General features: G+C 38.9%; 1 protein-coding gene across 14 annotated transcripts in view; it reads right to left on the bottom strand.

The window, feature by feature from the left end:
* Nucleotides 1-27168, bottom strand: part of DLGAP1 (DLG associated protein 1) — a 979377-nt gene that overhangs the window by 244602 nt on the left and 707607 nt on the right. The window lies entirely within an intron of this gene.

The following is a 27168-nucleotide window of genomic DNA, read 5'->3' on the forward strand; positions in this document are numbered from 1 at the left end:
TTCCTTCCTTCCTTCCTTCCTTCCATCCTTCCTTCCTTCCTTCCTTCCCAGCTTTAACTCTCTAATATAGTTGAGATCGAACTTGGTGAACAGAACTTACACCTTAGCCACTAAAAAGGCATACCTCTCAATCTTTATAAGTAAAGACAAGTCACTACACACTTTGTACTCTTTGGATTTATTCTAAGATGCATTGTAAAATTATAAAAGTAGAAAATGCTAATTGCAAATAGCCAAGCTATACAGATATGCATGAAGTGGAAGGTAGGTTCCTCTGTCTCCCCTTGTTCCTGTCTGTAGAATTCCATACAACTAGAAGAACTACTCATAGAAGAACTACTTCATAGAAGTTTGGAGTATATTCTTCCTCAGTCTTTCTATTCATATCTAATCAATTTAATGTTATTTATTTAATTAATTAATTTATTTATTGAAACAGAGTCTTGCTTTGACATCCAGGCTGGAGTGCAGAAGTACGATCTTGGTTCACTGCAGTCTCTGCCTCCTGGGTTCAAGCAATTCTTGTGCCTCAGCCCCTAAATAGCTGAGACAACAGGCACACACCACCATGCCCGGCTAATTTCTGTACTTTTTGTAGAGACGGAGTTTTGCTATGTTGGTCAGGCTGGTCTTGAACTCCTGGCCTCAAGTGACCTGCCTGCCTTGGCTTCCCAAACTGTTGGGATTACAGGCAGGAGCCATTGTGCCTGGCTAATGTCACTTATTTTAAAAGTTTGTTTTCACATGGGATTAGTGCGATTTTTCTTTCTTTATTAGATTTCTTTAACTTTGGCTGTAACATTGTTCATAATTACATAAATTAAAGTTGATAGGGAAAAAGATGTATGCCCCCATAGCTGCTATTATTTATCATCCTAGCTGGTGAAATTAGAAAATTAAAAAAAATAAGTAATATAAACATTGTAAAGAAAAAGGTAAGTTTTGAGTATTTACAGATAATTCAATCAATTATCTGTAAGATAAGAGAAAATCAACTGAAAAACCATGAGAACTAATACGGAAAATCCTCAAGGTAGTTAGATACAAGGTAACAATACATAAATTAACAGATTTTCCATGTAACATCAGATAAAATCTTTTCTTTTTTTTTTTTTTTTTGAGACGGAGTTTCACTCTTGTTACCCAGGCTGGAGTGCAATGGCGCGATCTCGGCTCACTGCAACCTCCGCCTCCTGGGTTCAGGCAATTCTCCTGCCCCAGCCTCCTGAGTCGCTGGGATTACAGGCACGTGCCACCATGCCCAGCTAATTTTTTGTATTTTTAGTAGAGACGGGGTTTCACCATGTTGACCAGGATGGTCTCGATCTCTTGACCTCGTGATCCACCCGCCTCGGCCTCCCAAAGTGCTGGGATTACAGGCTTGAGCCACCACTCCCGGCCAGATAAAATCTTAATGAAAAAATTCCCTTTAAAGTGACAAAACATAAAATATGCAGAAATTACAAAAAAAAAATGCACCAGAATTTTATGAAGAAAATGATAAAATTTATGAAAAGCAATAAATAAGTGCTAAATGAATGCAAAAAAAACCCCACAATTTTCCTGTAAAAAACTTGAATTTTCCCTAAATTTATCTATAAATTTGATGTAATTGCAACAAAAATCTCCATATAAATTATAACTTTTTTCTATTTTTGAGATGGAGTCTCACTCTGTCACCCAGGTTGGAGTGTAGTGGTGTGATCTTGGCTCACTGCAACCTCCACCTCCTGGGTTCAAGCGATTCTTCTGCCTCACCTCCTGAGTAGCTAGGACTACAGGCTCACGCCACCATGACCGATAATTTCTGTATTTTTAGTAGAGATTGGGTTTCACCATGTTGGTCAGGCTGGTCTCAAACTCCTGATCTCAAGTGATCTGCCCACCTTGGCTTCCCAAAATGTTGGGATTACAGGCATAAGCCACTGCCCCATAAATCTCCATAGAAATTTTATTCAGATGTAACAAACTCATTTTAAAAGTTTATATGAGGTTCAGAGCAGCATTATTCACAAAAAACAAAAGGTGGCAGCAACCCAAATGTCTGTCTAATGCTGAATGGATCAAATGTGGTAAATGAACTATTTGGCTCAAAAAGGAATGAAGTATGGATACATGCTGCAACATAGATGAACTTTGAGAACATCATGCTAAGTGAAAGAAGCCACATATTCCGAAAGACCGTATATTACATGATTCTACTACATGAAATGTCCAGAATAGGCATATCTCTAAAGATAGAAAGTAGATTAGTGGTTGACTAGAGCTGGAGCTGGGTGGGGAAGGGATAGGAAGATGGTGGCATTAGGAAGTGATATTTAAAGGGCATGGAGTTTCTTTTTGTGCTGATAAAAAGGCTCTAAAATTAGTTATAGTGTTGGTTGCACGACTCTGTGAAATACCAAAATCATTAAAATGTACACTTGAAAAAGGTGAATTATATGGTATGTGTATTATATTTCAACAAAGCTGTTGTAAAAAAATTATATGAGTCCAGGCTGGGCGCGGTGGCTCACGCCTGTAATCTCAGCGCTTTGGGAGGCTAAGGTGGGTGGATCACCTGCAATTGGGAGTTTGAGACCAGCACGGCCAACATGGTGAAACCCCATCTCTACTAAAAATACAAAAATTAGCCAGGCATGGTGGCACATGCCTATAATCGTAGCTATTCAGGAGACTGAGGCAAAAAAATCACTTGAACCCGGGAAGCAGAGGTTGCGGTGAGCCGAGATCGCACCATTGCACTCCAGCCTGGGCAACAAGCCTCGGTCCTTAAAAAAAAAAAAAATCACGTGAATCCTCAAAATAATCAGATTTCCTTATGAAGGGAGTTTAGAAGGTAGACTAAACTGGGCAACACTAGAGAAAGAAAGCCAGTCAAAGAAAGGTGGTTGCAATGTTGCTAAAATCTAAACAAGGGAAAAGGGCTCAGTTAAGTGTTAACGGTGGTGGAGAGGAACAGATAGATTTGAGAATCCACATGAAAACTAAATGTGGATGATAAGTAAGGAGGTCTAAAGGGTCTAAGAACACCAGAAAAAAAAAAAATTAAAAACAAGGGGAGGAATGCCCTTTATCAGATCTCAGCTATACTCTGTTTTTTATTTTTTATTTATTTTTTTGAGATGGAGTCTTGCTTTATAGCCCAGGCTGGAGTGCAGTAGCGTGCTCACTGCAACCTCTGCCTCCCGGGTTCAAGAGATTCTCGTACCTCAGCCTCCCGAGCAGCTGGGATTACAGGCACATGCCACCAAGCTGGGCTAATTTTTGTAGTTTTGTGTAGAAGGGGTTTCACCATGTTGGCCAGGCTGGTCTCGAACTTCTGACCTCAAGTGATCCACCCACACTGGCCTCTCCAAGTGCTGGGATTACAGGTATGTACCACCACACCTGGCTAATTTTTGTATTTTTAGTGGAGACAGGGTTTCATCATGCTGGCCAGGCTGGTCTCGAACTCCTGACCTCAAGCGATCTGCCTGTCTCAGCCTCCCAAAGCTGAGATTACAGGCATGAGCCACCACACCTAACCTCAGCTATATTTTATAGCTGCAATGATGTAAAAGGGTTGTGTTAGTAAATCACTGACAAATCAGTAGAATAAAATAAGGACTCCAGAAACAGAACTAAGTATATATTTGAATACAATATATTGCAAAAGTGGCAATTGGAATAGGCAAGGAAAAAATCAAGTGTTTAAAAGTGGAGTTAGACCCTTTGTGCATCCACTTGGGGAAAAATGAGTTCCTACTAAGCATATAGATTAAAAATGATAATATTTTAAAAACAAATTCTCCAATATAGAAGATTATATTTTATAATCTCAATTTCTATGCTTAAACAATTTAAAGAGAAATTTATCAACGTTTTATGGAAAAAAAAAACCTATAAAGCCTTACGGAAGTCAATAAAGAAGGGCTAAAGAAATGCAAAGGAATGTGGTAGAGAAAGCCTTTAGAAGCATCATGGTAAACTTAGATACCATAAAGAAAAAGGTGAATGAATGGAAGTGCATAAAAATGTAAAACTTTTGTTTAGCCAAAGATGCTGTCAGCAATGTTAAGAAAAACAGTCACTGAGTACGAGAACATATTTGCAACACTACGTAGCAAAAAGTGATCACACATATACTATTTAAATTAATAAATGAATAAAGAATAATGCAACCAACACAATAAAAAATGGTCAAAATCTACAAAGAAGGAATCATAAGAAAACAAATATATCGATTCACATGAAAGTAAATTTATATATCACCCAGCATGTGACAAACTGCTTGATCTTCCTAGTAATTAGAAAAATGTTGATTTAAAAAAACATACATTTACACATTACATCCATCTCCATGGCCTCAAATTGTAAGATATCCCCTAAATTCTAAGTGTCCTCTTGGTAGCAATATATATGATTTCATCTATTCTTAAAGCTTGTATTTTATATTATATACTTATATTATTATTATAATAGCCAAAACTACTTATTTATAAGAGCCAAAATAATACTAGCCAAATTTACTTATATGTAACAGCAAAAAAATATTCTTAATAATACTAAACCCTGAGAATATGATAAGCAACCACTTTTTGCAGTTGCACTAAGGGAGGAAACAAATTAAGACAGATCTAGAATATAATCTCAAAGGTAAATCTCGTGTCGCATTTTACTGTTACAAAAGATAAACTGGGCCAGGGACAGTGTGGCTCACACCTATAATCCTAGCATTTTGGGAGGCCTAGGTGGAAGGATCCCTTGAGTCCAGATCAGCCTGGACAACATAGTGAGACTCTGTCTCTATTTCTTATAAAAAAGCAAAAGAAAAAAAAGCTGTTTTAGAAATGTGCCCTATGGATCCTTCAGGTAGTGGTCAAACATGAAAACATCTTCGCCAGGTCAAAGTAATATTTTTCATGTATTATGTGCTATTACGCTGATTCTGACTGTTGCAACTGTGTCTCTTTATAATACCAATGCCAAAAATTTAAACCAACAAACAAACAGAAAAATTCATTTTCCTTTTAACATCTTTTTTTTTTTTTTTTTTTTTAAGAAAAAGAGAGCCGTAGCTGGAAGCATTTATAACCTAAAGCTCACTTCTCCTTAGAACTTGCATGTTAGATGACAAATGTGTTTCTTTGGCTATTTTGCAACCTGACCCAGAGCAATGATACTGCCAGCATAAATGATGATGCTATTCCAAACGTCATCAGGGCAGCGACGGGAGTGGCTGTTTCATAAATGGTGTGTATTCAAAGAAGACGTGAAAGTCCAGTGTTTTGAAAAATGAGTGTCTGCTGGCTGAGATGGGGAAAATGAGGCATCATCGCAACCATCATTCACCCTGGCCACTCATTATTTAATAAGGCATAATTCCAAAATTTCAAAGTGAAACATCATTCAGAAAGAATTGAATAGTTCTTCTGTGGTGACTCATTCTTGATAAAACAATGCATACATTTATAACACAAAATATAAGGAAATGAACTATTTCATCTTGTCCACTTACAGAGCAGAGCCCACTGCTATCAATATAAAGATTACTGTATGCCCATGTGCTCCCGATGCAGAAACGCTCATTAAAGAAACACGAAAATAGTGCATCCATGATTTTATCTTCACCTCAAAAGAAAGTTGATCTGCTCAGAAGACAGTGTGCATATTCAGAAATGTTAACTCTTTCATGTTAGATTAACTCTTTTCAACGTTGGTCTAAAGAAATGACACTGTTCTTTTTCCACCCTTCTCCCTAAATTAAAGTATGCTAAGTTAACTTTTCCTAGCTTATCAGAACTAAAGTGAGATTTTGATTCTGTTGGGCTGGTAGGTCCCATTCATTATTATGTCTTTAAAGTGCAACAAGTGACAGGAGGTTCTTAGGTGACAGTGAGCCAACCACACAAACAAGCTTGACCCTTTGTATCAGGAAGGCTGCCCTGCAAGGAAGAGCATGTGCAGTAATCATCAGACCAAAAGATTTAAACCAATGTCTCAGAAGACAAAATGATTAACTTTGTAACATATACTGAAAATACGTTCAGATGGTTGGGATGTTTTTTTCCCCAAAGAAGGAAATGCTTCCAGGTCACTGAGTCTAATGTGAGAATCTTTGGAGGTGATGGACCATCTTATGGAGCCATCTGCATCCCAATTTTTGTTAATTTTCACTTTGTCTTGTCTCTGACTTACAAAGTACTGGAATATAAGGCTCTTCCATAGGACCCAGAAGAAACATTTTGTGGCCTCAGGAGGTAAATGTAGCTTTATTCTATTTCAAAAATGAAAGTATTTGGCCTTGGTCATGACACTTTTATCAGATACACTCACAAACATTAATGACTTAAACTGAGAGGCTTTGATCCCTTAGGCTTTGGTGTGGAAAATGGTACTTATGAGGTGACACTTCTCTGTTTAACTAGTTTCAGGGAATCAAACACAGGGCATTTTACTAGTCAATCGGCTTTGGTAAAATGAAGCCTTTTTTTTTCAGTAACCTTACCTATAATGGCTTTATAATCCTTATAGAAGTGTAACTTTCATTGAAGTTGTTTACTTTTGGCAGTTGCCTCTTTTTTCTACTATAGTAATACCCGACATTTGTTACCATTTATCCAATGCCTGGCTATTGTTAAAGCTACCCTATAAAGAAACCATGACTTCAAGAGATTACATAGTGTTGAAGGTAATTCCAACGGAACCTTTGCCTTTTAACTTCTACATTCCTATTCTGTTCCCAGCTGCTCCTCTTCTTCTTCCTCCTCTTCCTCCTCCTTCTCTTCCTCCATTTTTTTTTTTTTTTTGAGACAGAGTCTCACTCTGTTGCCCAGGGTGATCCCTGCTCACTGCAACCTCTGCTTCCTGGGTTCAAGTGATTCTCCTGCCTCAGCCTCCTGAGTAGCAGGGATTACAGGCGCCCACCACCACACCCGGCTAATTTTTTTGTATTTTTGGTAGAGATGGGGCTTCACCATGTTGGTCAGGCTGGTCTCGAACTCCTGACCTCAGGTGATCTGCCTGCCTCAGTCTCCCAAAGTGCTGGGAGCACAGGCGTAAGCCACCGCGCCTGGTCAACATCTCCTTTTATTTCTTGGGGAATCCAGCCTGGATTCTCACTTGGGTTCCTCTTCCTCTAACTTCCCCTTACATGCTTTTATTCCTTAATACTTTAAAATTGTTTATATTCTGTTTTTATTGAACATTCTGTTTAAAGATAATCTCATCCTCTTAGTGGTTTTTATTACCAACTTTATGCTAATCACTCCCAAATTTATTTGTAGCCTAGAGATCTCCTAAACTTCAAAACTGAAGTTTTAAATAACTACTGTACGTTTCTATCCAGATGTTCCACAAGTACCAAAATATTGTCATGAACCCCAAATGAACATGTATCATTCTCCTCACATTTTCTTATTTTTTTTTAATCCACACTGAGATGAATGACACTGAAATCTACCCAGTCAACCAAACTAGACATCCAGAAATTTATCCTGTCTCTTTTCTTTAACTGTCCAAATCCAGTTGATCATCATATTTTCTTGTTTCTACTTCCTATATACATTTAAATTTGGTTTCCTCTCTCTCTGTTTCCAACTTTTTGGGTTCAGGGGGTACATGTGCAGGTTTACTACATGAGTATATTGTGTATGATACTGAGGTTTGGGGAACAACTGATTCATCACCCAGGTAGTGAGCATAGTATCCAAGAGTTAGTCTTTTGACCCTTGTCCCCCTCCCTCCATCCCCTCTCTAGCAGTCCCCAGAGTCTGTTGTTGCCATTTTTATGACTGTGTGTACCCACTGTCTAGCTCCCATTTATAAGTGAGAACACGTGGCATTTGGTTTCAGTTTGCTTCAGATAATGGCTTCCAGCTGCATCCATGTTGCTGCAAAGAACATGATTTCGTTCTTTGTTTTGGCTGTGTAGTATTCCACGGTGTGTATGCATCACATTTTCTTTATCCAATCTGCTGCTGATGGGTACCTAGGTTGATTCCGTGTCTTTGCTGTTGTGAACAGTGTTGCGATAACCATACATGTGCATGTGTCCTTTTGGTAGAAAGATTTATTTTCCTTTGGATATATGGCTGGTAGTGGGATTGCTGGGGCAAATGGTAGTCCCATATTCAGTTCTTTCCTCTCCCTGTTTCAGCAATTCTTGCTCTACTGCTTCCTCAGTCCAGGCTTCACCTTCATTCTCCTAACCATGCTCCTATCACTGGTCCTGCACTCTTACCTCAAATGTATCTTTCTTGTCTTGCGAGTTACTTCGACACTCTTTTAGGTAGGCTCCTTTGGTGAGTCCTCTTAACCACGGGAGAAACTCTTTATTTTTTCTTTTCTTTTTTTGAGACGGAGTCTTGCTCTGTTGCCAGGCTGGAGTGCAGTGGTGCGATCTCGGCTCACTGCAGCTTCTGCCTCCTAGGTTCAAGTGATTCTCCTGCCTCAGCCTCCCGAGTAGCAGGGATTACAGGCGTGCACCACCACGCCCACCTAATTTTTGTATTTTTAGTAGAGACGGGGTTTTACCATGTTGGCCAGGATGGTCTCGATCTCCTGACCTCGTGATCTGCCCACCTTGGCCTCCCAAACTGCTGGGATTACAGGCGTGAGCCATGGCAGCTGGTCGAGAAACTCTAAATTCTTTACCTGCCTTTCCAGTCGCCTCGCTTGCTGTTTCTCCACGTGTTCATGCATGCCCTCGCACGCTTCATCTTTGCACACGCTGTTTCTATGGCTTGGAATGCTCTCCTTCCTCCGTTTTCCACCCATCAAACTCTTCAACTCATTTTAGCAGGTCACTGGGTGTCAGAACCTCTATTTAGGTCATTTCCCTTCAGAAAGCCTCCTGTGTTCCTCCCAGACTGAAGTCCTCCATCTATATCCCTATAGTGGCTTTGATACTTCTCCATTACACACTTCCCCATTGTTGTAATTATCAATATCTGGTTACATGTTTGCGCACTCTTCCGATTTTTGAGCTCTTAGAAGCCAAATCAATATTTCATTCATTTTTGTTACATAGTGGTACACTGGCACTTAAATGTTTTCCTTTAATTAACACTAATAACCCCTAACACTTGAGTGCTTCCTTTATGCCAGCCACTGTCTTTAAATAATCTCATGAAATGGATGAGTAAATAAAAAATGAGGAGGGTAACTCAGTTGATCATTATCCTAGACCTAAAATACTTTGCTGTAAAAAAATTTTGTTTTCTTTCTTTTTGAGTCAGGTCTCACTCGGTTGCCAAGGTAAAGTGCAGTGGTGCAATCACAGCTCACGGAGGCCTCGAATTCCTGGGCTCAAGCAATCTTCCCACTTCAGTTTCTCAACTAGCCGGGACCACGGGTGTGTGCCACTACACATGGCTAATAAAAATTTTTTTTTGTAGAAAGGGAGTCTTGTTATGTTGCCCTGGTTGGTCTCAAACTCCTGGGCTCAAGTGATCCTCCTGCTTCAGTCTTCAAAAGTGCTGGAGTTACAGGAATGGGCCATTGTGTCAGGCAAAATTTTATTTTTTAATTTATAAAGCCCTCGTAAAGCTTTTTCTTTTCTTTTCCCTCTCTCCCTCCCTCCCTCCCTTCCTTCCTTTCCTTCTTTCCTTCCTTCCTTCCTTTCCTTCTTCCTTCCTTCCTTTTTTTTTTTTTTTGACGGAGTCTTACTCTATCACCCAGGCTGGATTGCAGTGGCGCGATCTCTGCTCACTGCAACCTCTGCTGCCCAAGTTCAAGTGATTCTCCTACCTCAGCCTCCCACGTAGCTGGGATTACACGCATGCGCCACCACGCCTAGCTAATCCTTGTAAATTTATTGGAGATGGGGTTTCATCATGTTGGCCAGGCTGGTCTTGAGCTCCTGACTTCAAGTGATCTGGGTGCCTTGGCCTTCCAAAGAGTTGGGATTACAGGTGTGAGCCACCATGCCCAGTTTATAAAGCTTTATTGTGATATAACTTATATATAGAAAAAAGTCACCCTTTTAAAGTGTGTACGTCAGTGGTTTTTAGTATATTCACAGAATTATGTAACCATAATTAATATTGAATTTTAGAACATTTTCATCATCCCTCCTCCAATCTTATGCCCATTATAGTCACTCTCCATTCTTCCCTAGCCCAAATCCCTGGCCAACTGCTCAACTACCCCTTGTCTCTATGCCTTGGCTTGTTCTGGACACTTCATGTATATGGAATCATACAATCTATCGCCTTTTGCATCTGACTTCTTTAACTTAGCATGACATATTTTTTTCTCTTATTCTTTCTTTCTTCCTTTTTTTTGAGATGGGTTCTCACTCTGCTGCCCAGGCTGGATGCAGTGGCATGATCACAGCTCACTGCAGCTTCCAACTCCTGGACTTAGGCAATCCTTCTGCCTAAGCTTCCATGTAGCTGGGACTACATGTAGGTGCAAGCCACTGCACCCAGCTCTAGCATGATGTTTTTAAGGTTCATCCATGTTGTAGCATGTATCAGCACTTCATTCCTTTGTATAACTGGATAATACTGCACTGTATGAATATATACCACAATCTGTCCATTCATCAGTTGATGGACAGTTGGCTTGTTTTTATTTTTTGGTCATTACGAATAATGTTGTAATAAACAATCATGTACAAGTTTTTGTGTTAGCGCATAAAAATTTTATAGGAAAACATTATCTGAGATAAATGAGCAAGACATTTTACATAGAGAGCGGGACTTCCAGAATGACAGAGAGGAATTAGGTTAACATATTGGCAAAACTATTAAAATCAACCATTCCTGAACTAGGTAACCAAAGGCAGAGAACAAACTAACTCATTTATCCAAGAAAAACTACCGGTTTTAGATAAAAACAATGGAGTCTTTGGAGTTTAACTTGGAGATATGCCCATTCCCCTGTTCCCAAGCTCTGGTATACTAGCTGTGAACAGATGGCAGCCTTGCAGCCAACAGAGGGGATGCACCCTTTTGCAGCTCTGTTGAACCCACCATCTCCAGTGAACAGTTAATATTTTTACTGGTCTCACAGCTCCCTACAAAAGCCTGGATCCCAGGGCATTGGTACTATTCGATCTGACTGCAAGCTCTGTTCTGTGGAAAAGCCCCATCCGCAGGCTGTTATTGAAAACAACAGCCTGAAATGGTTAACACTACCTATTTAAGGCTGCAATTTCACTTGGGGCATACAAGAACTTGGCCCAAAATTTCAAAGAAAGACCAAGGGAACTTAAATATTTCTGATATATTGTTGAGAATCTTGAAGACGTTGTGCATGTACGCTAATGTATGCATGTCCAGGAAAGACCTGGAAAAGGAGAGGGACTCGATTGCTCACCTGTGGCTGACACTGTGATCCTGTATAAGCAGGAAGTAAATGTTAAGGCTGATTTGTAAGCTGCCTGAAATTTGCAAGTATGACTTCACATACAGTTTCCCTTGGCAAAGGTGGAAGACTTGTTGGCTTAAATATGTATTTAAGGACATATTCTGACCAATCATTGGCTGATCACTTAACTGTGCTGATTTCACAGTGAACCCAAGGAAGCCAGGCTTAAAAATACAGTTGTCCTTCAGAATCTGTAGGGGATTGGTTCCAGGGCTCCGTGCAAATACCAAAACCTGGAGATGCTCAAGTCCCTCACATATATGGCATACTATTTGCAAATAATCTATGCACATCCTTTCATCCATTTTATTTATTTATTTTTGAGACAGGGTCTCACTCCCGTCATCCAGGCTAGAGTGCAGTGGCACCATCATGGCTTACTGCAGCCTTAGCTTCCTAGGCTCAGGCGATTGTCCCACCTCAGCTTCCTGAGTAGCTGGGACTACAGGCACATGCCACCAATACCCTGCTAATTTGTTTGTATTTTTAGTACAGATGACGTTTTACCATGTTGCCCAGGCTGGTCTTGAACTCTTAGGCTCAAGCAATCTGCTGAAGCACTCTGCCTCCCAAAGTGCTGAAATTACAGGCACAAGTCACCATACTCAGCCTCCCATATACTTTAAATCATCTCTAGATTACTTATAATACTGAATACAGTTGACCCTTGAACAACACAGGTTTGAACTTGTTGGGTCCACTTGAGCACTGATTTTTTCCAATAAATGTATTGAAATATATTTTGAAGATTTGCAACAATTTGGAAAAAGTTGCAGACAAACTGTGGTCTAGAAATATTTTAAAAAATTAAGAAGAATTAGGTATGCCATGAATGCATAAAGCATATGTAGACACTAGTTTATTTTATAACTTACTACCATAAAATATGTATAAATCTATTATAAAAAGTTAAAATTTATCAAAACATATGCACATGAAATTTATAGACCATGCATGGCACCATTTGTAGTGGAGAGAAATGTAGACAAATGTAAAGATGCAGTATTAAATTATAACTGCATATAATTAACTGTAGTACATATCATACCACTATAATAATATTGATTTGAACTAGATTAAGATAAGATACATATTTTAATCTCTGGAGTAACCATTATGAAAATAATTTTAAAATATTTAGTGAAGAAAACCAAAGGCATTTTTCACTAGAAAAAATATATATAACACAAAAGAAAGCAATAATGGAGGAACAGAGGCAACGAAGAGACAGAGACATATAGAAAACAAATAGCAAAATGGCAAATCTAAGTCCTTGCCATAGAAATAATTATATTAAACGCAAATGGATTAAATATCCCAATCAAAAGGCAGAGATTGTCAGACTGGATAAAAAACAGAATCCAGGTGCAGCAGACCACCATAGCACATGTATACCTATGTAACAAACCTGTACATTCTGCACATGTACCCTAGAACTTAAAGTATAATAATAATAACAAAGCAAAACAAACAAACCAAACCAAACACAGAATCCATCTTTATGCAGTCTGTCAGAGGCTTTCAATTCAAAAACACAAATAGGTTGAAAGTAAAAGGCTTGCAAAAATATGGCATGAAAAACAACAACAATGAAAACCATCAATCAAACAAACAAAAAAACCCAAAGAGAACTATACTAATATCGGACCAAATACACTTTAGGACCAAAAACAAAGTTAATAGAGATACAAGGGACATCTTATAACAACAAAAGTCTAAGTATACCAGGAAAAATGTTACAATTTACATGATGACCAAGTCAGACATATTTCTGGAAGGCTAGGTTGGTTTAGTATCTGAAAATCAATTAATGTAATATACCATACTAATGAAACAAAGAACAAAACCCACAAGATCATCTCACATAGTAGATAACACTTTTGATAAAACCCAACAGCCATTCATGATAAAGACTGAAAAAACTTGAAATAGCAGAGAACTTCTTTAATTTCACGAAGGGCATCTACTAAAGACCTTTGGGGAATATCACACTTGATGGATGACTGAAGGCTTTTTCTATAAGACTGAGAGCAAGGCAAGGATAACTGTTCTTTTCATTTCATTTCAGCATCGTTATTGGAGTTTCTAGCCAGTACAGTCAAGAAACAGAAACAAAAATTTTACACAAGTAAATATCCAATGTATTCAAACCTGACCAGTGAAATGTGGAAACTGGACAATAAGTCTGGGCTTTGTCATTAGCTATTTGAAGGACTCTGAAAAAAAAAATGACTTTAAATTCTTGGGATTCAGTTTTCTAATCTGTAAAATGAGAGAGCTCAAAGTTTCTATGAAGCTATAATAATGGCAGCTTCAGTTTACAGTGATTTTCTTGATGATATTGATCATTTTTGGCCAAAAATATTTGCAGACTGTAGTAGGGTTGCAGATGCCCGACTTTCCTTCCTTTCTTCCAGATATTTACATTGCCAGCCACAGAGTCCTTTTCCAAATGTTACACCTTTTGCAACAACACAGCATTCCTTAAACATTAATTTTCCTTCTGTTTCTTAGAAGTGTAACGTCATAAAGGGATTCATTTCACCAACCAATCTGCACCATCCAAAGAGCTCAATTTATACACAGGGACAACTTCTAAAGTTTAAGATACAAATAAGAGAACCAAACTCCTATGACCCTTTCTGTATTCTTGTTCTTCCTCCAAAAGAGTTTGACATGGGGCATAAACGTCAGCATTATTTCTGGGAGAATTGCTCTTGTCAAGAGCTATAGACTTTGCTATTTCCTAGAAGCTCAGGGTTCTGGGTAGAGTGAAAGGAGGTTGAGAAAATAATCTTGGGAATTTAGCTGATGCTGCAGCTTATTATTTGCCCCATCTAAATTGCTCTGCCACAAAAAAAAAAAAAAAAAAAAAGCCAAAAAACAAAACCTGACGTGGTTGGGGATTTCTGAATGATCAACTGGAGAAAATGTTCAAAAGCCACAGGCTTACATGCTCAAAGCCCTATGCTAGAAGCTGGGATAACCCATTTTAGTTAAGAAGTTGGTCTTATCCCAAATGAAGGTGTTGTCCTTTCCATAGTAATTCATCAGATGTAGAAATTATCAACATAAAATGCAATTCTTTCAGTGTGCCGAATATGCTTATCCGTCATATTTACACTCCTGTGGCACTTGAAACTCAAATGTTCTTTCCTCAATTATTTAGGCTACGCAACATTAGATTTAAAGCAATACAAAATGAATGCCAACTATTCATGACACTTATGTTGAACGTTAGGGAGGACATGTGATTCCTGCCATTGAGAATTTCATATCTCCAGGTTAAGATGAACATGCAGAACTGACTTCAATATAATCATGTTAAGCTTATAATAGACATGCAGGAAAGCAACCAAAAGAGGGTGGAAAAAGAAGAGACTCATTTGGAGTGCAGGCATTAGGGAGAGACTGAGTCTGAAAGTGGCTTTGAGTTAGACCCTGAGTGGTAAGAATGTCACCAGGTAAAAGTGAGGCAGACTTAGTCACTCCAGACCCAGGTTGCTGCAGGGGCAAAAGCCCGGGGGCAGAGGTACAGGCAGCGGCTGGGATGCCAGACACTCAGGATGCCTGCATACCCAGGGCCGAGCCTGTTCTGGTCAGAGGCCTATTGAAGTGTGGTGGAATGCTCTGCTAGTCAGTTTCTTCATCAAAACGAGGGCTTCCAGAGGGCAGCGAACACGGCTGGCGTCATGAGAATTCATCATTGTATTCCCCAATGTCAGCACAGTGTCTGACATATATTAGACCTCCTTATATGTTTGTTATATAAATGTGTGTGGGGCGGGATGGTAGGGTGTGGAACCTGGACAAGACATTGTGACAAGAGGCCCAGTGAGACTGTGATGAGGGCCTGGAGCGAATCCGGGAACTGTGGAAGGAAGACAGAAGGAACCGCGCAGGGCCAATCCGAGAAGCAACAGCTGGGAGGACAGACCTGCCGGGCTCTGCCCCTGAGTGACAGGAGGCAAGTGGCGACACATTTTACCTGATATCTAGAGTACAGTCAGGCCCAGGGGAATTCGTTTCTGTTTTTGGGAGCAGTAAGAAAATAATCTATCTTAATACTTCAATGTGCCTAGCAGAGTTTTATTGCCAGCTGGCTGGGAATACAGCAAGCAGTACAGAAAGAATTGTTTCCAAAGAATCCTGGGCAGGAGTTTTGGGCTACGGCCTGCTTTCATGATCACAGGAGGGCTGCGTGAGAATGCGATGCATACACATTTAGGCAAATCACTGTCCAGAACTGAACAGCAGCTAAAGCTAAGCGGGGCTCCTTCTTTGTCTGTCTTCTGCTCCAGGGATGCCAATTTTATAAAAACAATACTTATGCACTGTCTCAAAATAACTCCTGCAATTACCTTCACTTAATTTCCATTTGCTTAGGACCAAACTGATCACCAAATCAATTACAACAATCCGGAGACAAATGTGATTTTCTGTGGGGGGTGGTTCCCTTTAGCATAAATAGTTTCACAGTGCACAGTTTGTTCGGGTGAATTTGGCTCTGCGATTCGTTGAACCTTGGTTCATCAGTCTGAATTTTGGTTGGGTGCCATAGGCACTGTGCAAGCCACAGCTTCCTCTTTAAAATAGAGCTAACAATATCCACCTTATGGAATTGTGTGAATTTACTGCATAATAAACATCTGGCTGTCTGTCTTTCTCTCTTGTGCTCCCCCTTCATTGTGGCAAAATACACATAATATAAAATCGACTGAATTACCCGTTTTCAGGGTACAGTTCAGTGGCATTATGGATAGTCACATTTTTGTGCAACCATTGCCACCGTCCATCTCCAAAAGTTTTTCATCATCCCAAACTGAAACTCTGTACCCATTAGACACTAACTCCCTAGTTCCCTCCCTCCCCCAGACTCTGGCAACCAATACTCTACTTTCTGTATCTATGAATTTGGTCACTCTAGGCACCTTATATAAGCGGAATCATACAAAATTTGTCTGTTTGTGACTGCCTTATATTTCACTTAGCATAATGTCTTCAACGTCCATCCACGTTGTTGGGTGCGACAGGATTTCCTTCCTTCAAGGCTGAATCGTGCTCTGTTGAATGTGATTTGGTTTATCCATTCAGCCAGATGAACACGTGGGTTGCTTCCACCTTTTGGCTATTGTGAATAATGCTGTGATGAGTATGAGTGTAGAGATATCTGTTTCAGTCTCTGCATTCTTTTTTTTTTAAGATGGGGTCTTGCTCTGTCACCCAGGTTGGAGTGAAGTGGTGCGATCTTGGCTCACTGCAACCTCCACTTGCTGGGTTCAAGCTATTCTTTTGCCTCAGCCTCCTGAGTAGCTGGGATTACAGGCATGTACCACCATACCTGGTGAATCTTTGTATCTTTTAGTAGAGATGGGGTTTCCCCATGTTGGTCAAGCTGGTCTCGAACCCTTGACCTCATGGTCTGCTGGCCTTGGCCTCCCAAAGTGCTGGGATTACAGGCGTGAGCCACCGCACCTAGCCTCAGTCCCTGCTTTCAATTCTTTCGAGTGTATACCTAGAAGTAGGATCTCTCTTTAACAGAAGAACTTAATCTTTTCTATTTAATTTCTTAGTAATTTTGCTACCAATATTTGGGGACCAACATAATCAAAATAAACCATCATTTTCCCTGCCCTGAGGAGGCACTTTGTTGACAATTCGGGGTCAGTTTTAAGGGTGTTAAATAATATAGAAGTACTTTCAGGACTATTATGGCATGTCTCGGAATAGAAAAATGATACTTCTATTAGTTGGTGAAAAACAGTAATAGAATTAAAACTCAATATAATATTGTTGAGAATTCGTTGTATTGTCAAGATTAAGACAGCCAGAAAAACAATTTCATAAGCAGTTAGATTGCTGAAAGACCGTGGACAACAGTATCTGTTTATGAACCAGTAAGAAAAGAAATAACTTTCTCATCAAGAAAGATGTAATGTAAATTGTACCAGGCAGTAAAAGGCCCACAATGGTAATTCTTAGCAAGGGATGGAAGTAGTGACCTACATACTGCTTTGAGCTGAATACAGTGTTTCTTACACAGATGTAAGTTCACACTGACAAATCGGAGCAGTTAAAGCTAGTGTAAAAGTATTTTGATAGATTTTTTTCCCACAAATTGCTTCATATTCTGACTTCACTTTAGGAAGAAAAAGAGCAACTAAAGAGAGACTCTTAAATAATTCTATTAATGTTGGTTTTCTTCTAAACTCTATTGTCAAATGCTCTATGTCTATCTAAACTTACTATCGGCCTGCCAAAAGGTCATAAAAAAGGTATCCCTTCTATGTGATGGCTTCAATGGTTCTGAGCACAGCAATCACCTATCTGCCAAGCCTTCCTTTCTTTAGGTGACATGACCCTCTATTCCTCTTATGTCAGCATTTCCAGGCTCTTCATAATCTTGATAACCCCTTTCTGAAGTTGACCAAATTGTTAGTTTCTCTTTGATAACAAGGCACCCAGAATGATACTCCACCTTTGAAATGTGGTTGACAAGTGAGGAATACAGAATGGCCATTATTATCCACATTCTGTAGAAAATCCTGCTGGGATGCAGCCTGGGAAAGCTTTGGATTGCATGGTGTGACGGTTAATATTAAGCGTCAACTTTATTGGATTGAAGGATGTAAAGTGTTGTTCCTGGGTGTGTCTGAGACGGTGTTACCAAAGGAGATTAACATTTGAGTCCGTGGACTGGAAAAGGCAGACCCACCCTTAATCTGGGTGGGGACAATCTGATCAGCTGCCAGCTCAGCCAAAATAAAAGCAGGTAGAAGAACGTGGAAAGACTAGGCTGGCTTAGTCTTCCTGCCTGTATCTTTCTCCTGTGCTGGATGCTTCCTGCTGTTGAAGATCAGACTCCAAGTTCTTCATCCTGGGAATCTTGGACCTTCAACCACAGACTTGAAGGCTGCACTGTCAGCTTCCCTACTTTTAAGGTTTTGGGGTTTGGATTGGCTTCCTAATTCCTCGGCTTGCATACAGTGTATTGTGGGACTTTACCTTGTGGTCATGTGAGTCAATACTCCTTAAGAAACTCGCATGTATATATACATCTATCCTATTAGTTCTGTCCCTATAGAGAACCCTGACTAATACACATGGCCTATAATAATCTCATTTTTGACTTCTGGTAAGCACCCTTTGGGTGACTTTTAGACCTTCTTTATATCAAATGATGTTAAATCATCCCAAATTTTGACTCTTTGCTCCAGTTAAATGGAAATGAAAGGCCTATCCTGTCATTTCATGCAATACATGCATATATCATCTATTCTTGCCAGTTATGTATATCAGCAAATGTGATGAGAAAAGCAAAAATAACAAAACCACGATTTACTGACTGTGTTACATGGCCATATGCGTTTAAGTGTTTTACCTACAGCATCTTATTTATCACACCAGTATTATGGATTATTATAACAATCATGAAGTATTATCATACCTGCTATACCCACCTTCCAATTAGGAAGCTGAAGCTGACAAGTTTGTAAGCTCAAAATTGAAAGCTGGCTCCAACTTCTGTAGTCCTAACCATCCTGTGCCTTCCCATAAGCATGTCATCTATATCCTTACCCAAACACCAGCAAATTATTTACTAGGATTGGGCAAATGAGTGATCTTCCGAGTTGGCTCAATCCATTAATTCAGCCTGTACTGGAAGGCTGTTTAGCCAAGTACAAATGTTCCTATTAGCCAGGCCTCATTTGTTTGTTTGTTTTTGCTGCAAGGTAATTGTGAGCCACTGTTTCAAATGCTATCCTAAGTACAGTCACATTCCTCTGATATGTCTGTCTCCACTGAGACAAAGAGGGAAATATGGGTATTCTATATACTCCTTGTTAATAAATCTATGCTGTTTCCCTATTTTCTAAATCATCCCAATCCACCTATTTTAAAATTTATTTTAGAATTTTGTAAGCTTCATATTAAGGTAAATATTTGCAGTCTAAAAAAAATCTTCTTTTTGGGAAAGCGAGATGACATTTACTTTTCTCCTGGTACATTCCTCACAGTTCCTAAAATATCACCAATAGTAATTCTGTAATCATATCTGAGTTCCTTCAGATGGAAACAACGTTTTCACGGCTTTATATGACTTCTTATTTGTGGCAGTTATCTGGTTTTGTTTCTAGGCTGAGCTTATGTAAGTGGTGTCAACTTTGTCAGCTTTGGAGTCAGGCAGGAGATAAGAATCAGGGCCCACAGGGAAGAAGGCGGGTGAGAAAAGCAACCTTAGTAGATGCCAGAGGTATAGCTGAGTCTGGGCACAGCCTCAGTTTTGTTTGTGTGCTTGGCTATATTTGTTGTGTCTATTTATGTAGGTGGATGGGCATTCCCTGGCTGCTTTGTAAGGCTCAGAATCTCCATGGACGCCTGCATGCTTGTAAGACTTTTTACACTTCACTTAAACTGGTAAAACGATGATGTCAATAGAATCTGATGAATTATAATACCTAAAGCTACCATTTAAAAATCTGTACAAAGAGATATACTTGGGTGCCGTGGCTCATGCTTGCCACCTCTGTGGGGCAGGAAAGCTCACTCCAAAGCCTGTAGGGAGAGAAGGTGGAAGTAAAGCTAGAAAACTAGGAAAAGGAGGCCGGGCACAGTGGCTCACACCTGTAATCCCAGCACTCTGGGAGGCTGAGGCGAGTAGATCATCTGAGGTTTGGAGTTCAAGACTAGCCTGGCCAACATGGTGAAACTCTGCCTCTACTAATAATATAAAGAATTAGCTGGGCGTGGTGGCAAGTGCTTGTAATCCCAGCTACTTGGGGGCTGAGGCAGGAGAACTGCTGGAACCTGGGAGGCAGAGGTTGCCGTGAGCCAAGATCATACCATTGTACTCCAGCCTGGGCAACAAGAGTGAAACGCTGTCTCAAAAGATAAAAAAGAAAATACACACACTAAAAAACACTATAAATAAAAATAGAATCCTGAAAAAATTAAGTATCACATTGGAAGGCAGGAAAAAGAAAAACAGAAACAATAGAGAAAACAAACAGAAGACAAAATAAAAAATAATATTTTAGGGCAGACTTAAGCCCTAAAGTATTAATAATTGCATGAAATATAAATAACCTACATATGTCAATTAAAAGGCAGAGATTCTTCTGAGTGGATTAAAAAACATGTCTCTAAGAAACTCACTTCAAATATAACAATGTAGGCAAGTTGAAAGCAAAAGGATGGAAAATTTATATCATGCAAACATTAATTAAGGGAAAATAGGAGTTGCTCTATTAGTATCAGATAAAGTACACTTGGAAGTGAAAAAATTCAGAGATAGGGAAGCACATTACATAATGGTATATTATATCATGGGTTAATTCATCAGCAAGACACAGGAATCTTAGATGTTTATGCAGCAAACAACAGCATGTTTATGCTAAAAAAATGCTGAATGAAAAAGCTGATAGAACTGAAAGGAGAAATAGAAAAATTCACAATTGTAGTTGGAGACTTCAGTTACTACGTCCCAACAACTGATAAACTAGACAGAAAATCAGCAAGGATATAGAAAAACTCAACAACTCCATAAATCAATGGAATCAGTCATTAGAGAACATTCTACCCAAGAACAGCAGAAAACTCATTTTTTCCAAGTGCCCGTGGAACATATACCAAGATAGTCCATATTTGGGGCCATAAAAAAAAAAAAAAACAACTCAACAAATTTGAAAGGACTGAAATATACATAGTGTGTTCTACAACTACAATAAAATCAAATGAAAAATCAGTAACAGAAAGATAACGACATCACCTCTAAACATGTGGAAATTAAACAACACAAAGCTTAACAAGCCATGGATAAAAGAGGAAATCTCAAGGGAAATAAACGAGTAAGCTGAACTGGAGGAAAATTAAAACAAGCATATTAAAAGTTTTGAGACACAGCTAAAGCAGTGTTGAGAAGGAAATGTATAGCACTAAATGTATATGTTAGGAAAGACGAAAAGTCTTAAATCAGTAATTAAGGTTTTGCTCATGAACCTAAAAAAAGACCAGAGTGAACTCAAAACAAGCAGAAAAACAATAGAAAAAATCAAATAAATATTTGAAAAGAATCAAAACTCTTCTTTGAAAAGGTCAATAAAATTGACAACTTTTTCACAAGCCTGACAAGGAATAAAAGAGAAAAGACACTAATGCCAATATAAGGAATACAATGCAATATCACCAGAGATTCTGCAGGTATAAAGGAATACTATGAGCAACTCTATACACATAAACTTGGCAATTTAGATGAAATTAACCAATTCCTTGAAAAACAAAAATTACCACAATTCTAATTTTAAACAGATAATAGACCTTTAATTCCTAAGGATATTGAATTTATAATTTAAAAGTTCCTCAAAAATAAATCTCTAGGTTCAGATGGTTTCACAGAAGGATGTCACCAAACTTTTAAAGAAAAACTGAAACCAATTATACACAATCTTTCCTAGAAAATAGAAGAGAAGTAAGCAATTCCATTATAAAATGGATTTTTATAAAGTTAGTACTACCCTAATATCAAAAGCAGAAAAAGATGGTACGACAACAACAACTACAGACCTCATGAATAACGACACAAATGTTCTTATCAAAACATTGGTAAACATAATTCAGTAATATATATAAAGAATTAAACACCATGACCAAGTGGAATTTACTCCACTTGGATGGGATATTCCCCTTTCAGAAATGTAAGGCCCATTCTGTATCTGAACATCAATGTAATCTATTAATGCCATATTAACAGGTTAAGGAAAAAGAAAATCATATGACCCTATTGACAGATGCAGAAAATGCATGTGACAAAATTCCACATTCATTCATGATAAAAAGTTCTAAGAAAAATGGGAAAAAGAGGGAACATCTTCAATTTGATAAGGAACATCTAAAAAGATCTACAGCTAATGAAATACTTAATGGTGAAAGACAGAATGTTTTCCCCCTAAGATCATGAACAAGACAAAGATTTCCACTCTTATCATGCTTATTCAAAAGTTCTGGCCAGTATAGAAAGGAAATAAAAGGCACAGAGTTGGAAAGGAACCTAGTTCACCTAGGCTCAAAACCACTACCTAGTTCAAAACTGTCCCTGTTTTGTTTTGTCATCTGTTTGCAGATGACATGATTGCCTACAAACGAAATCCCAAGAACTTAACTAAAAACTTCTGGAACTAAGTGAATTCCACAGGATATAAGGCTAACATACAAAAATCAGTTGTATTTCTCTATGTAGTAATGAACACATGGACACAGGAATTAAAAATACAGTACCATTTACAATTGCTTAGAAAATAAAATACTTAGGTGTAAATCTAACAAAATATCTTCAGTTCTGGTAAGCTGAAAATTACACGACACTGATGAAATAAATAAAAGATGATTTTAATAAATGGAGACACATACCATGTTTATGAATTGAAATACTCAAAACAGTAGAAATGTCAATAATCCCCAAATAGATATGCAGGTTTAATGCAATTCCTGTCAAAATCTCATAAAGATTTTTGTAGATATAGCCAAGATTATTTTAAAATTTGTATGGAAAGTCAAAGGAACAAGAATAGCTAAAACAATTTTGAAAAGAATAAAGTGGGAGAATTCATTCTATTCAAAGACTTACTCTATAGCTACAATAATCTAGACTGCATGGTATTGGTGAAAAGGTAGGCACATAGATCAATGCAACAGAATGGAGACTCCAGAATAGACCTCACAAACCTCCCTGACTACTGACAAAAGTGAAAAGCAATTTAACGTAGGAAAGATGGCCTTTTCAACAAATTGCTGGACAAAATTGAGTTTGCATAAGTCTCACACCTTATGCAAACTCAAAATTGATCAAGGGCTTAAATGTAAAATATGAAACTATAAAACTTTTAGAAAAAACATTGAAAAAAATATTTGGGATTCTAAGCTAGGTAAAGAGTTCTTAGAATTGACACTAAAACAATGATCCGTAAAAGGAAAACCTGATAAACTGAATTTAATCAGAATTAAAAACTGTAGTTCTGTGAAAGACCTGATTAGGAAGATGAAAAGATATGCTAGAAATTGGGTGAAGATATCTGAAAATCACATATCTGATGACGGATTAGTATCTAGTATGAATAAAGTACTTTCAAAACCCAACAATAAAAAACAAGCAATCCAATTTGAGGATGCGCAAAACTCATGCAGAAGTATTTCACAAATAAGCCCAGGAGAGGAGTTCAACATCGCTAGTCATAAGGGAAATGAAAATTAAATTCACAGTGAGATGGTACTCTACACCCACCAGAACGACTAAAACAAAAATTAATGACAACGACAAATGTTGGTGAGGATTCAATGAAAAGGATCACTCATACATTGCTGGTAGGAATGTAAAACGGTGCAACCACTCTGTAAAACAGTTTGATGGTTTGTCCAAAAACGAAATATACAACTACTATATGACCCAAGAATGGTACTCCTGGGAATCTATCTTAGAGGAATGTAACCTATGTTTGCTCAGAAACCTTTACAGGAGTGGTTACAGCGGCTTTATTTATAATTGCCCTAAGTTGCATACAACCAGGATATCCCTCAAAGAATGAATGGTTAAACTGTAGTACATTCGTGGAATACTTCTCAGCAACAGCCTGGATGAATTTCCAGAGAACTATGCGAGATGGAAAAAGCGAATCCCAAAAGATTACATACTGTATGATTCCACTCATATAAAATGAGGATTTACAGAAATGAAGAACAGATTGGTGATTGCCAGGGTAGAGAAAGTGGTGGGGTTGGGAGGGAAGTGGGTATGGCTATAAAAGGGCAAATGAGGGACCCTCCAGTGATGGAAATGCTTGTATCTTGGCTATTAAAGTCAACATCCCCTTTGTGACATTGCGCTACAGTTTTTTGAAACGTTACCATGATGGGGGGAAACGGAATAAAATGCATGAGATCTCTCTATACTATTGTTACAATTACATGTTAATCTATAATTATCTCAAAATAATGTTAATCGCAAAGTAAAATTTTAATTAAAAAAAGAACCCCACCTTCATACAATGAATGAGTTAGGATGTAGGAAAAACTAATAGTGTGGTCTGCCATCTAGTTCAAAGCTGGACACGAACTGAGTTTGTGCCTAAGAATAAGTAGAACCAATTTAGTCTCCCAATGCATCATGAACCAGGGTCTGCATGTGTGGCAGTGAGCAAAGCACACTTGAAGAATGTACTCATGGGTGGACTTGGGGACCTGGTTGGAGACAAGCACTACTACGTATAAGGCCTGCATCTTCCATTTTCCTTGCCTGATAGGTCAGTGCTGTCATTGCCAGAGAGGAAAGGAAGGCAGGAGAAGGGAGGTGGTGGAATTTTCCTCTTATTCTTCTCTGAGTCTCTAGAAATTCAGGCAGTTCTTAATGACCAGGCACATGTCCAGAATATTGCCCCTGCCTTACCCCCTACATCACTGGCTACTGCAAACGCCTAATAGTCACCCTGCTCCCGTAATTAAGGCACAGAAAGACTGGAGGTGGCCATAGGAAAAGGCATTGAAAATACATTTTGATGTGCCATGAAACACAGATGAATGCCCATTTGTTGGCTATGTTTTACACGAGCTTTAGCTGTAGAAATGCAATAGTTCTGAAATTTATACTTAGAGAAAACTACTTATTCACCTGAACAAAAACATAAAAAAAGGTTTTCCAGGAAATGTGAAGAATCATTAACTTCACAGATTCTGAACGGAAAGTAGAATTGCACACGCTGTTAGGCAGAAACATATTTGAAAGCATTTGTGAGTGAAATGGAAACATGCCCCACCAATCCATTATCACCAGAATCACATAGTATTTAAATGACCACATGTACTCTGACTAAATCAATTAGGTACAAAGACAGAAATAATTAATGCTGTTGGTAGTCAAAAGCTTTTCCAGATAGGTGCTTTAGGTGTTGAAAAGACGACTTCTACCTTTTTTTTCTTCCAAGTGCGCAGATGATCAAAGACTTCTACCCACTTTTATTACCTTTATGTCATGGTAAATTATAGTAGTTTCTTGTGCCTTGGATGGGAGAATGGAAAGATAATATTCACCGTGTTGAGGATGGTTTAACTTTTCTACAGAGAAGCACCGAACAATCAGTAACACATAAACAGGGATAAAAGCTTTCTGGTCAAAATGTACTCTATTATGCTAGCAATATAAGAGATTCGACAGATTCTGTTGTGGAAACTCCCAAGATTCCGATAAGGAACGTGTATGAAACAGGAGCTCAGCGCAGAAGGAGATTAGACAATAAATAAACAAAGCTCCCCTTTCACAAGCTGCGGTCCCATAGCTGAGTCTCCGCCCTTGTTCTTCCCTCTTCTAACTCCTGGGTCTTGTTCTTCCCTTCCTCTTCTCTGGGTCTTTATTAATTGGCCTTTGTGTCTCTCATAATGAAAAAGGCACTTATGCTCCGTCCCACTCCTTCCTGCGCCCCCATAGAAGGATGGCGGGGGAACAATGGCGTGGGTCCAAGGAAGCAGAGCGTGCGTCTGTGTTTCCAAGGAAACACACGGCCCGTGGGCGGCAGGCGGCGTCAGTCCCGGGGAGAGCCGGCAGGGGGCGGTCGAGGCTGAGGACTGCGCAGGGCCGCCCGGGCGGGATGTGCAGTGTGTATTGCAGGACTTGCATAATGCAACTCTCCAAGCCAGGGTGCCTTCTAGGAAATCCTGAGCGATTTGCTCATTCAAGTTTTCAAATGTTTGCCATTGGTGACTTAACAAAAGAATCAAAGGATGTTAGGGGCTGTTATCTTCTTTCAAAGGCTCTCCTTCAACTAATTAAAAAAAATTAAGGCTCAGAGCAGCTCTGGGTCTAACTAGCTAGTTAGTGGCAGAGCTGACGCTGGAACTGAGGCCTACTAACAGTCTGCCCTAATTCTTAAAAAAAAAAAAAAAATCCAGGTGGCCACTGCCAGCTTTTATTTACAAGATAAATTTCTAATGCTGAAATAATATTCTCTCCCCTCCCGGCCCCTTCTGAGTTCGCATTTCTGTGGCTTAAACTGCAGCTTATTTCGGGAACAGAAGAACAAATTCTAAATACAAAAGAATTATGAATATATTGCAATATTTGATTACTTTATAACAACCTCAGACTCTGATGGTAACAAGTTAAAAACTAAGTCTTTCTTTTCCTTTTTCTTTCTCTCTTCTTTTCATCCATCCATCCATCCATCCATCCATCTAGTATAGTCTGCCTGTTGTCTTTAATATATTCAGGAACAAGGGGTCTTTGTGAGTTATACATTCATGCGATCATTTTGGGAAGTTTATTAATAATATTATTATATCCTCCATTTCTGAGCCCCATCCCTGAAAATTAATTTAGGCTGTAAGGGTGTTTTTAAAAGCAAGCTACTCAAAATGTGGTTCTTGGACCAGTGGCATTGGCGCCCCCTGAGAGCTTAGGAATGCAGAATCACAGGCCCCACTTCAGACTCCCTGAATCAGCATCTGCATTGTAACAGGACTTCCTGGTGATTCTTAAGTGCACTAATGTTTGAGAAGACCAACTCTAAGCACCTGATAACACCAGTGAGCATTTGGCAGAGGGCCTCACCTCTTCAGCATGGTGTAGAACAAGGCCCCTAGTCCTTACCTTAGTGCTCCTGTTCATAATTGGCAGATCCCATTCAAAGATGAGAACATTTTAACTTGTGTTTTAAGATTAGGCTGAAAGAATACTGGAATGAAGGAGTTCTTAACGAACTCCTTGTGTATTCTCAGATGGGACTTTAAAAAACTTTTTATTTTTTAATGTGAAAGGCACTATTGATTTAT

This window comes from Sapajus apella, unplaced genomic scaffold (assembly GCF_009761245.1).
Source record: "Sapajus apella isolate SASKATOON/1434 unplaced genomic scaffold, GSC_monkey_1.0 scaffold29, whole genome shotgun sequence".
Taxonomy (NCBI): Eukaryota; Metazoa; Chordata; class Mammalia; order Primates; family Cebidae; genus Sapajus; species Sapajus apella.